The 13,355-nt window shown below is 46.9% G+C and overlaps 1 pseudogene across 1 annotated transcript in view; it reads right to left on the bottom strand.

Annotated features, from left to right (window-relative positions):
• The window catches only part of LOC146834874 (cytochrome P450 2J2-like), a 194,586-nt pseudogene that overhangs the window by 116,857 nt on the left and 64,374 nt on the right, over positions 1-13,355 (bottom strand). Inside the window, exon 4 of the transcript XR_014960087.1 lies at positions 11,522-11,682. The product of XR_014960087.1 is annotated as a cytochrome P450 2J2-like (transcript). The remainder of the gene's footprint in view (positions 1-11,521; positions 11,683-13,355) is intronic.

The following is a 13,355-nucleotide window of genomic DNA, read 5'->3' as shown; positions in this document are numbered from 1 at the left end:
GGCATAGACAGTGAGCTGCTGCAGCCTGGCGGAGTGGGGTGAGGTCCAGGCTTGCAGCGGGCTCCCGGGCACGAGCACGTGGTGGGCGCAGGTTGGATCTAGACACTGCCGTACACAAGAGAGAGGAAGTACAGCCTGGTTGGGAACCAGCCTCAGGAGGGGTTCCCTACCTTTCAAGGGGATGAGGCCCCCTGGTCCAGTTCCGAGCAAGGGTGGCAGGGGGACCTCAGAGACCGGTGTGGCCATATCTGGGAGAGGGGCCTGGCGCGGCCTGGCAGCGAACAGACATAGTACGCCACAGCGTGGAGACGTCAAGGGGGGGAGGTCTAGCAGCGCAAGACGGCAGCGCGGCATCTGCGATCTATGGAGAGACCCTCATTGCTGGGGGCCCCACCTCACGGCATTTTGGCCAGAGTTACCGACTGACAGGTGGGGGGCTGGGGAGAGAAGAGACTGGCCCCACAGTCAGAGTAGACCCCACTCAATTGGAAGGTAGTTGACGAAGTGGGGCACTGAGGTGACGGGTCTGGCCTCCTGGAGCTCAAGGCCCAGGTGGAGAACCGGACAGAACTGGTGGGGGATGCGGGAGGTCTAAGGTCCCAGCGTGGGTCGAGCAGGCCCAGAGGGCAACGGACGCACCAGCTGGAGTCGCGGTATTCCAGCCAGACACATCGACTGGCGAGCGCGGTACGGGATAGCGGCCTAGGAATACTGGGGGAGCAGGGTGCCTGAAGTAGACCAGGGAGCAAAGGTGAGCAGCCCACTCCTGGACTCTGGCCCCATACTGCAGACATGTCCTCGGTGAGAGGGAAAAAAGACCGGACACGGAAAGATATGCTGTCCAAAGGCCCACAGTCTGGGGACAAAGAGGGCTGGTAGCCCCCGACAGCGAAATTGCATCTGGAACCAGAGGGTGCGGACATCTCGATCACTGGCTCCTTCCTAGAGACACTCTTTAATACTTTGAGGGAGGATTTCCTGACACTCAAAAGCGAGGTGGCAGGCGATGTGGATGCGATTGGCGAAAGAGTAGCCAACATAGAGGAACAGGTGCAGACCAGAGAGGAAGAAGTGGTGCAGCTCCAACAAGAGGTGATTCGATTGCAGGAACAGGAGATAGACCTGCAGGCACACACTGAGGACCTCGAAAACTGCTCTAGGCGGAATAACATCCACGTGAAGGGAGTTCCTTCGGACGTAGAGGGCTCCGGCATGGTTCAGTATCTGCAGGGGATGTTCCGCGACATCCTGGGAGTTCCGCCGGACTTTGAGATCCTTATCGACCGAGCACACAGAGTGGGCTTAAGAAGAAGAGCTCCCGCTCCTCTGTCGGACACCTTGGCCTTCCTCCCAGACTTTCCCCTCAAAGAACGCATCTTAAGAGAGGCCAAGGCGATGCAAACGGTCAAGTATCTGGGGCATCCAATAGCTCTCTATCAAGACTTGGCCTCCATCACTCTGCAGAAGAGGAAGGAGTTTAAGGGGGTGACCGCGCACCTGAGGGAAAAAGGGGTGGCCTACTACTGGGGGCATTCCATTTTGCTTGATTTTCAAATGGAACAGTAAACTTTATCAGGTCAGATCTTTACAAGACGCCTGCAAGATTCTAGGACTGGAGTACCATAGCCCAGAAGAAACAGCCAGTCGGGAACATAGGCCATCTAGGGAGAGGAGGCAGAGAGTCGTGCGGAGACGCTCACCTGATTATGTGCTGGGGCCAGATCCCACAACCATGGCGCAAGAGCGGCAGGTGGCTCTGGAGACGGTCTTCAAGGATACAGCATCCCAAGACAGCTTGGTTAGCAAGCAATGGACAGTGTTTGGGGGTTGGGGACTCTAGGTTGGGGTTAGGGAGGGGGTGGGGGGAACTAGTGTGCTACAAAAAAGGGCTCCATGGTAAGAGTTCGATGCAGGGACACTTAGAGCAGCGGCAGCAGACGACACACACACATATGAGGGGATTAGCATCCCAAGGGCGAATCAGATAGGTAATACTACGACCTCATACCACACTCGACACTTCAAGTAGTCACCCTTAATGTGAAGGGTCTTACAACCCTATTACATGTAAATCCATACTATTCTACCTGGAGATCCTGGGGGCAGATGTGTGTCTCATACAGGAGACTCATCTCCTCCCAAAAGATTGGCATTGGATGAAGTCCAGGGCCTTTCCCCAACAATTCTTTTCTTCCACGACAGATAAAAACGCGTGAGTGGCCATATTAGTCGCTAAGTGATTTGCTGGGAGGGTAGGGGATAAAGTGGCTGAAGTTAAAGGTCGCCTCTTAGCCTATAAGCTCTGGATAGGGGGATCGCCACTCGTGGTGGGATCTATCTACGTGCCCAATTCGGGGCAGGAGAAATTTCTGACAGCGGCTCTCTCTGTGGTCCTGAGCACGCAAGAGTGGCGGTTACTGGTTGATGGGGATTTGAACTTAGTCATGCATACCACACTAGGCAGATCCAGTCACCAATACGCCCAAATGGGCGCACTGTCTAATGCTGGGAGAAGTTGGCTACAATCTAGAGGACTGGTGGACATCACCCACAATCCTCTCAATTTTCTTTCTATTCACATGCACACCATACTTATGCCTAACTTGACTACCTGTTCGGCACGACCAAACTGAACGTCTTAGTGGGTAATGTAGACATCATCCCAGCAGCACTCTCAGACCACAACGCGATGACTGTGACTCTTCGGGTACCCCTGATACATAGACAGAAGGGTTGCTTGGCGACTTCGGGAAAGCATGCTGCACTAAGAGGGGGTGACGAAACAGATTCATAAATGTATTACAGACTACCTAGAACTAAACGACTCTGCTGACATTTCCCTACCCACTTTATGGGTGGCCCTCAAAACGGTGATGCATGGAGAACTGATCGCCATGTCTGCAGCTGAGAATAGAGAGCATAAGGATAAACGGGAACTTCTCACGGCTCAAGTTCTAGAGCTGGAAAGGGTGCACAGCAGGACCGGTGCACTTAGAGTTTGGCGCCAATTCAAGGCGGCATGGGCCCAACTTGCAGGGCTTGATTTGGATAGGGCCGAATATGCAGCCCTTAGGCTCGGGCACTCCTATTATATCGGGGGGGACAAGACAGGGCTTATGTTGGCGAGTAAACTCAGGGCCCGTACCCAGCAAACGAAGGTCCAGTCTCTCCAGAATGCTAAAGGGGAGGTGGTGGAAGGGGACGCCGAGATTGTGAGGGATTTTCAAGACTTCTACTCTGCCCTTTACCAGAGGGATACACGCCCAGGCCCCAGCATAGACACATACCTACAAGGAGCAAACATGACAGCACTAACTAAGGAGGGGGCGGAAGCCCTAGAGGCTCCGATTCGGATGGAGGAAGGTCTTGGGGTGACTTCCCGCATCAAGCTCTTGAAATCGCGGTGTCCGGATGGTTTTTGGGCGGGTTTTTATAAATCTTTTTGCCAGCTCTTAGCTCCGTTCCTGATGCAGCTTTTTAACTCCTTCACTAGACCTGGGACAATCCCTCTTGATATTCTGGTGGCCTCTATCATGGTGCTTCCCAAGCCCGGGAAGGATAAAACCCTTTGCGGCTCCTATCTGCCAGTGTCCCTTCTTAATGTTGACTTGAAGCTGTCCACTGGGCTTTTAGCGGCCAAGCCGGGCCCACCGATGCCGGGCATCATCGAACCGGATCAGTACAGATTCATTCACAACCGGCAGAGTAGTGATAACACCAAACGCATTCTTCATCTCGTCGACAAATCCCACCGCACAAACATTGACGCCCTTCTGCTGTCGCTGGATGCCGAAAAGGCATTTGACCGGGTGGACTTGGATTTTTGGGATAAAACTCTAGCTTACTTCGGCCTCGGAGACCAGTACAGAGCCTGGGTGACAAGTTGTTACAGCGCGCCCAAAGCGACAATCAGGGTGAATGGGATATTGTCTAGTCCTTCTGAGATTCAACGAGGAACGAGGCAAGGGTGAATGTTATTGCCCCTTCTCTTCGCGCTATATATTGAACCGCTGGCGCAGAAGATACGGGACAACCCCGATATTCTGGGCATCCCCTTTGGCGGGGAAAGACACTCCGTGAGTCTCGATGCAGATGATATCATTGCGTCCCTGGAGGCGCCGGAGCGATCGGTGCCGGCATCCTTACAAGAACTGGAGTCCTTTGGACAGGTCTCTAGTTTTTGGGTAAATGTCAGGAAGTCCATGATTCTCCGACTGGACCAGCAAGGGGGGACGTCGGGGACAGGAAGGGAACCCTATGCAGGGATACAGGCAATGTAGTCAATCCCATATCTGGGGCTTGAATTGGCTCTGTCCATACTACAGACGGTCACGCTAAACTATTCCAAACTAGTCGCTCAGGTCACTAGGGGACTACAGCACTGGAAACATCACCAGCTTTCGCTACTGGGACAGGTCGTAGTTATCAAGATGCCCATCCTTCCCAAAGCACTGTACTTATTCCAAACGTTACCGGTTTGGCCCCCATCAGGAACTATCCACAAACTACAGCAGGCGATACAGCAGTTCGTATGGGCTGGGGCTTAGTTCCCTTAAAGGGAACTAAGCTATAGGCAACCTGATGAGGGAGGCCTGGGGATTGCGAATATGCTGGAATACTTTAGAGTGGCTCAATTAAGGTACTTAGTAGACTGGAGTTGACCGGAATCCAAAAAGAGGTGGCTATTCCAGGACAGGGCGTTGGCGAAACTCTCTCTGTGGAAAGTCCCCTTCCTGAAGGGGGGAAATAGGCCACTGAATCTCCGGGGTTCGCCCATAAGGAATACCTTGCTGAGAGTTTGGGATGGGGTGGCCACTAGCCGAGGCTTGACATCCTTTCCCTCCCCCATGACTCCCTTATTTGATAATCAGGAGTATACACCAGGGATGGATGAAAGGGCATTTGCGGCATGGCGAGAGATGGATTGCAAAGTGGCAGGGCACTTATTTGACCTGGAGGGGATACTTCCATTTTCTGACGTACGACAAGTCTATGACCTTCCGGAATCAGAACAGTTCCAGTACCTCCAAATTTGCCACTGGCTTCTTCAGCCGGAGGTATAGCCAAAAGTGAGTAGGACATTGACAAAATAGGAAAAGAGGCTGGTGACAAAACATACTGACAAGAAAATGATCTCTGAATTGTATGACATATTGTCCCGCCAGCCCCTCCACAGCCCACTGCCGGCCAGAAAAGATGGGTGAGTAAACTGGGGAGGGACCTTAGGGAGAAGGAGTGGAAAGACATATATTATAGGGCCAACCACACGGCACGCAACACCCCTAGCCAGGAATCCGCTGTCAAGATAGCCACGTACTGGTACTTGACGCCTGTATGATTGATCAAAGGGAACCCGGACCGTAGCCTGACTTGTTGGCGGGGATGCGGTGAGGAAGGAACACTGGTGGACTTGTTATGGGACTGTAAGGAGCTGACAGGTTACTGAACCAAGGTACTAGATGGCGTGGACCGACAATTCGAGACAGAAATACCGAGATTGCCAGCCTATGTGGTGTTGGGACTGCCTTACCCGTTGACTTACCCTTTGAAGTCTAGAAGGGGAAACAGATGGGACTGGCCCTAGGGGAAGCAACTCAAAACATCTTATCACATTGGGGGGGACAGAAACGACTGACATACACGGGGTGGCTGCATAGATTATGGTACACCTTGGGGATGGAACGGATCCATGCTTCCCTCACTAACTCCGCAGGGGGATTCAGGGAAATTTGGCAGCTGCTAGTGTCCTTATTGGCTACCGAAATGAATGAAGTCACCTGCCCGAAATATCTTCGCCTTCTCCGACTCACAGATACAGATGAGCCACACAGGTCTCCCTGATTGGAACTCTGGATGTTAACCTCCATATTGGCCAAAACTGAGATAGGCCCTAAGCACACCAGTTCGTAGGTGGGAGAGGTGTGGGGGGTTGTTGATGTTCTTTTATTTCTTTGACATTGTTGTGTAGGGAAAACCTCATGATACGCTACAGCAGGTAACAACCTCAAGAAGTACCCTATGGACATCGGAAGGTCCGCACACAGATGATCCTTGCTTAAATGTATGCCCAGGAGGGCTGGGCAGCTCGGGTACAGGTTTAACAGATGTATATGTGGTTTCCTTATTGCAGAATGTCAGTAAAAACAAAGTTAAACATAAAAACGTTTTTCCAATTTCTGTACACATTCTATATAGTCATCGCATTGCTGCACTTCAGATTCTTCTATATTGGGTAACTGCTTAAAAAAGCTTGTCTCTCAAAACCCAAGGAATGCAACAGTAAAAACTTCTTCCGTTCATGGCAAAATCTTGAAACCCCAATAGGTGTCAAAAGCATCAAACCAGTTTTTCCATCCTACAGGAGGCTCTCCTGGTGATTCCAAGCAGGGTGGAGAAAGATTCACTGACTGCATAGTCCACCAAGACTACTACTGGGAAGGAAATGCTGTGATGAAAACAATACTGTGTAAATGAAAGAAAATTCAGAGTTAAGATTAATAAACAGCCAATTAGAGAACATAGTATAAGATCACACTATAATCATGCTAGCAAAATCCAACTTTGCATGATACTATGTTAAGCATAACATGCAGTAACAAAAAAACAAAAAAAAGATGCGCACTATAAAATAAATACCTGTGCGAATCGTAGTTCAACTAGTGAAGAATAAGTTCCGGTTAGTGACACACACACAAAACAGCTGTGTGCGTCGGCGAGTAATATTTAATAAGAGACTACCTTCTTCCAGGGCTCATTGTAGGACGTATTACACACGAGATGTACAAAGCAGTGTGCATCGGCGAAAAATCCGGAAAGGCTAGCCAGAAGGAACTCACACGTCATCAACCGTTCCGTCGACATTACGCAAGAGCATGTCGTACTCGTAACAGCTGTGCGCATCTGCGAAGAACGGGAAGCTTGTATCTTAGCAACTGAATAGCATCTGCATTGCTAAGGTAATCAGCAAGACAAAGAAACATGCGCACCAAACAAAAATGTGATGCCACTCGCTTGCTCCTCGATAATGTCCGATTTGGCTGAAACGCATGTGGAACGCAGCACTACGCACAATGCAGGAGCGTAGCTGTGCCTGCTGGCTCCGCACTGATGGCCTATGTGCCAGAAAAATGTGAGACTGAGGAGAGCGGCTCAAACGATACACGACAATAGAACAAAGAACAGTTACTGCCGGCCCATGAAGTTTAGGAAAGGGCAGAAGCCCTGACAAAGTACTTGAGGTTAACTCTCCGTCCTGTTTGATGGACACGCGGGTTCTCTGGCAGCTCTGCTACTCATCGCCATCTAAAGTATGATAATACAAAGAAAAATTCCACACCAAGGTTGAGGTACTGTAAATTAATTCCATCATACAGAGATGCCCACATAGGCATTACACAGCCTCCGTGTCTCCTCAGCCGCTTGCAACTGACATGGAACTCCCGTCATGGAATCCCACAGCACACTCTACATTACTTACTGTTGTTCTGGTTCTGGACAAAGTATATCTGGACAAGGTATAACAAACCCAGAACAATAATAAGGAACACTACACACAGGTCTTTCCACGCAGCTTGTTCAGAACCAGGAACTGTAGCCAGTCTCAGGTGTCGCCTTGTTGAGGTGCATCTCCGGTTCCCGGTTTCAAATCCCATCGATCATCACTAAAATTGTGATGTTCAGTAAAGGATGAACGGAAGACAAGTAGGTAAGACAGGCTTTATTCTGGCACCTCACCCAACGTCAACACTGTCCAACTGTCACTCGCTCCGAATGTTCTTATTCACCAACAATCTTGTCTGACCTCACTACATTCTGAGTGTCAGTGTTCTATCAAGCTCCATGTCACAGGCCCTATTTTGAAAAGTGAATGAATCTAAGATTACCGAAAAGAAAAGAAAGACTGATGGGATAATAGGCATATGTGACAAAGTTTATGTGGAATACAGGCATCCTTTAAAGACCAGAAGCTTTTACAAAAGGTAGAAAAAAGCAAAAGATCTTTGCCACCATGTCCATAAACATGAGTTTTTGACTGTATGAAATGTGAGTCTGTATTTGTTTTACTCTATCTGGTTTGAACAATAAAAATACCTTAAAGACTTTGCCTTGCCAGACGAATGTGACTAAACAGGTGGCTTTTCCACATTGCAATGTCTTTTGAAAATGCTACAAAGCCAGAGGCAGCAGTAACTCACATCTATGAGCCAAACATTTTTTGGGGGTCATGTTCTAAGTGACCAGAGAGTCCTGAGAAGGTAATTCCGAAACAGGAAGAACTTTGAATCTCTGGTAAGCAGCATACTGAGGACATATTCGAATACCAAGATGAGGAGAATCAAACTAGACTCAGAGTTGTCCATCTGTGCAGCTGAGGTGCATCTATGCTACAGATCTGAACTGTCTTTTTTGTCCCCAATTCAGATGATAAGCTTCTTAAATACAAGAGATGGATCCTCAACAGAACTGTGCTGCATGAAATGAAGAGACAGATAATTCAGATGCAAGCAATTAGTGAACTGGTTTCTGCACACAACAGTTACAGTAGCACTATTACAAATGAAACCATGAACTTCACCACCACCACGCTCACGCTACCAGCACAGAAGCAAACAATAATTATCCACTCCCTACACCACCAGTTAAAGACAATCCATATTTTCCAGATTTGCAGTGGTATTACAGGAAATGCTTTTCTAAATTTAGAAATATGGTATATTGACAGCAAACTGAAACATGTCATTAGTGAGAAGTCCTCAGAGTAAATGCTACAGCTTTATTTGGGATGCAGTTCGATGGAGAAAAAAACCATAGCCGTAGTGGCTTTGAATTGCGAAATGGAGGAGATATCTCATTTAAACAGACTTACAGCCAAATTACGCATTTTCTGCTGCCATTGTACAGTCCCATAGGTTACAGTGCTGCTGGAGGTTATCATCAAGATTTAGAGGCTAAATTTGCTGTAAAATTATAGGCATTTGCTACACCAGCTGCATATTGCGAGACATGGAGCAGCACATAAAAACAGCCAGGGACTGATCAACCTTGCCTGTTTAACAGTATTTTTTTATTGTTATTTTTTTAAACCATACACATAGTATAATACACAAAGTAGAGTCGTCATAAAAGACGGGAAAAATCTCATTACCACCTTACACAATGGTACATGCATGATCAATATGGTATTGTGAAATATAGGACATCTGATTGAGAATCAATGGCAATCTGTTTTGATAAACCTTGACATCAACTGGTACAGAGCAGTCTGCCTATGTGCTTCTCAGCAGCCACTGTGTATTTATATCCCATATTCCATGACCCTTATGAACTAATACTATATGATAATATACAGTATGCTACTCCAAGTTCTCTATCTCACACCATTTTGCCCAGTTTTGTTGACACTTCTGCAAACATCTCCTGCTCAAATACATTTCTTTTCCAGTGATGCTACGCCAGTCCTTATTTAGAAGCCAATCATCAACTCTTACTGTTGTTTTCCGACCCCACAATCACACTATTTTTCATCTGACAAAAGCCAATCCCACAATACAGAACAGAAGTTTATTTTTAAGCGATGCTTGGTCTCCCGAAACCCCCCCCCCCCCACATAACTTTAATGTTTCTGTCTAATCCCATCTCTAAGCGTTTGCTAAATATCTCCCACTACTTGACTCTTTTAGGGCATTTACACCACATGTACATATAGAGTCAAGTCATTCCAGGATTGGAGGTTGGGCGGCCCCAAAACAGTCTCCATGGTCACCGGGCCAATTTCCTTCTCATGACAGCCCTCCTGTGACAGTAATTGCTCCCAATTACAACCAGAGTCTTGAAGCATTTTCAAGCAGGTCCTTAACAACTATTTGCCACAATGTTGAGGTTGGAGGGCAGGATGTTCTAGCATGATTCTGAGGTCACAATGGTAAGTGGTAGGATTTCTATTTCATGTTAGGCCCTTAGGCTACAGCAACAACAGTAGGCCCTGTCAGAGTTTCATTTTCCCACCAACTGTCCGATCTCCTAGCTTCTACTCCATGTACATATCAACATTCTATTTCATCATTCATTCTCAGCATTCCAGGTATCAGCTTAGACATCCAGGTATTGGAGACAACCAGGATACTACATATAATCCACAAAGCATTGCTGATTTTCCGTCACAGCCACTTATAAGTAATTGGGTAGGGTATAGGGAAATGTGATACAACCTGTAAATGTCTTGGATTCAACCTAAGCTTCTGCTGGGAGAACGTAATATGCATGTTATTAAATTGGACAAATTGCATGAGTAACTGAGTAATGATTTAGGATTCTGGTTAGAGGTCTGAAAAACAAATACCTGGTCTGTAATTAAGTGAAACCACCATCAGCAAACAGACATCTGCTTAACAGTCAAAACGTTTGCTCTTAGTTAGGAGAGATGGAAGCGGAATCAAAATCAAAACTTAGAAATGCAACATGAAGTGCTATGGTAGTGCCAGGTATCACCTCCCATACCAATAACTTACATATCCTGGTAGATACTTTAACCTTTATGGTAAACACGGTCTACCTTTTGCAGCAAGACAATTGTTGCTAATGTATCTAGATATCTGAAGCCATCCAGAATGTCACATCTGTGGAACTTCTGCTTTTAAATTTGTCTCAGCAGAGCAGCAGACTACCTTGGAATCCAGCGCAAGGCCTTTATGATAGCAGTCTTGTAGAAGGGCAATGTTGGTATTATGCTCATATATGTCATTGATGTCTGCTTTTCTGAAAATCTTTAACAATTGTTTGATTCAGCTGTCAGAGAGGAGAACCACTGACTTATTTTTTTCAGAAAGAGACTATCACTTTTGGGGGGAGGGAGGGGAATCAGTTGTGGTTCTCTATAACAAGGGACTGGACATGTTCCATAGTCACTGACTAAATGGTGTAACTTTTCTTATCTACCATCTGAGACCTACTGTTAAGAGTTTCAAACTTCTGCAGCTTTGCCAAACCCCTGTTTTTTATTTACTTTGAATTAGGTATTGATGTAGTGTGGAGCTAGCTCCAAGATGCAGAGTAGAGCTTTTCAGGGGAACATTTTATTCATGGTTGAGCATTATGAAAATGAAGTATTTTACATGACACTGGAATATAAAAGCTAGGATCTCATCGGAATATGAATCTGGAATAGTGCACTGCACAGTCAGTACCGTACAAACTGAGGCAGATTGCATGATTTTTCAATTAATCACCTGATATGTTTTGTTCAAGTGCCAAATCTGGAACGAGAACTCAGCCACTATAATCTAAACTCTTCACCAAAATTTGGGGTTAAGTATGACCTTTTAATGCTGCTGCCTTTTCTGTAGTAATGATAATGAATCATTGGGCTACTTGGAATGTCTAGATCATAATAAATGCTGCTTTAGCACTTCTTCTATCCAATTCATAGCTTCCAGTGTAAAGCATTTGTTTGAAGCTACCCTTCAGGTAGATAACTGCTTGTTAAAAAGAATACATACACAAGCTAAATATGACGGCAGCTTACCTGGGCTGAAACGCTGGTTTGCAGCTTTAAAATCTCATCAAATAAATGAAGTAAACGCTGGAACTCTGGGTCCTGATAGTCAAATCGATCACCGAAACTGATGGCACAGATAACATTTGAAACACTGCTGTTGATATGAAAGTGAGGGTCAAATGGCTGACCTAAATGAAACACAAAAATATGGTGGTCAAAATATAGGTAACAATATGAATGATGAGGAAAAATATGTTGTTATTTGTTGTGAGTTGTTACTTTAACTGGAACAGGGTGAAATCTGATGGCATTGTATGGTGAGATGTCCCCTGGTGGCTTTGTTGTGTGTGGGGTTAACTTCTGCTGCCTGGCTGGGAAGACCTATTCTCCTTGTGGTCTGAGATGCAATAAGGTACAAGAAAAAACAGACATCTCCAAGTAATTCTTAATACATTTCATGCACATATCTTCTCAGGAGGTTCTTGAACATTTATGCCAAACCTGTGGTCTTATGGGGATTTGGGGGCAGCCGACCATAGGGAGGTCTGCCCTCATGTACTTTGGGAAGTGGAGCAGTTGAACGACTGCCCAGGTTTTTTTTATGTGTTTTGGGCTTCGTAAGTATCCCAAGGGGAATACAGCCGGGCATTTTGAGGTGACCAGCCACCATTTTGTTTAGGTGACATGGTGGTTGGTATCTGTTAGATTCTGTTTTGGCCCACCTGTCCCTTTTAATTAGAGGGTTGGGGGGATTGTTTTTTCTTACATGTCCCAGCCCTTATTTGGCAGACTTAGGAACAGGTGTGCGGTGGGGTTAACTATGTATGTCTGTCGCTTTGAAGCAGGTGCAGAGGCAGTTAGTGAGAAGTTGCCATGGTTTACTGAAGTTTATTATTGTTGACAGCGGCAATTAAGGCTGGATTGGAACGGGTAGTCAAGTTCACGCCTGGAGGTTAAAAGGTCATGTAGGAAGGTTAGTCAGTTAGAGGTTAATAGTTGTAGAAAAGAAGAAGGGGAGTTTTAAGGTATCAGTTGCAGTTGATCAGCTCTGGAGCAAGTACACAGTTAAAGAATGAAGTTGTTGTGGGGGGCATTTAGAGGTGGGGGTAGCTTAACGTAGGTGAACAACCTTGTATAGTGAGGTTTGTAGTTTTGTAAGGCAAAGGCCCAGGTTGTTGTTTGTAATGTGCACCTGTTTCAATAAAGCAACCTTTTTCACATAACCTGGTGTCAGTGGTCTGTGCTGCTCCCCTTCTTCCCTCCCAAACTGGGGCTCATAGCTCGGCCATTTTCAATAGCGGATGTGAGCTATACGAGCTCCATCACACGAGTCCCACAATATCATTTAAAGTCCGGACTAGGCACTCTTGCCACCCGGCCCCAGTTGTCCTGAGACACAGGGGACATAGCTGGAAAGTGGTGAGGTTCAGATGAGAAAGAAGTAGCTTTGAAGATAGAGACAAGGACACGATGCAAGCAGCACCAGCATCCCCTTTTGTCGGGACGGGCAGACTGTGAGACTGCGAGGTTGGGGTGGGTTGATGAGCCTGAAGCGATCGTTGTGGTCCGCTGTAAGGCCCAGAATGGCAGCTGAGACCAGTGCTTCGACTGCCATGGGACGAAGCGGCAGGCACTGTCGGGATACTAATGTATTAAGACGGATCCAGTTTCTGCTTTCCTGCTATGTTCTGGAGGGGTCTGAAGCGTGTGACAGCACCTTCTTAATAATGTGAGCTCGCGGAAAGTAGAGGCCTGCTCTCCATGTAGCCCGTACGCAGGCCCTAAATAGTGACTTTTGGGGTAAGCGGAGTTGTGAGGTGTGGAGAAAGCTCAGTAACACATAGCTTCAAGGCCTTTCAGT

The sequence above is a fragment of the Triturus cristatus genome, chromosome 4_2 (genome assembly GCF_964204655.1).
Source record: "Triturus cristatus chromosome 4_2, aTriCri1.1, whole genome shotgun sequence".
NCBI classification, from domain to species: domain Eukaryota; kingdom Metazoa; phylum Chordata; class Amphibia; order Caudata; family Salamandridae; genus Triturus; species Triturus cristatus.
Note: the sequence above shows the minus strand (reverse complement) of the source record. Positions and strands in the feature narration are given on the sequence as shown.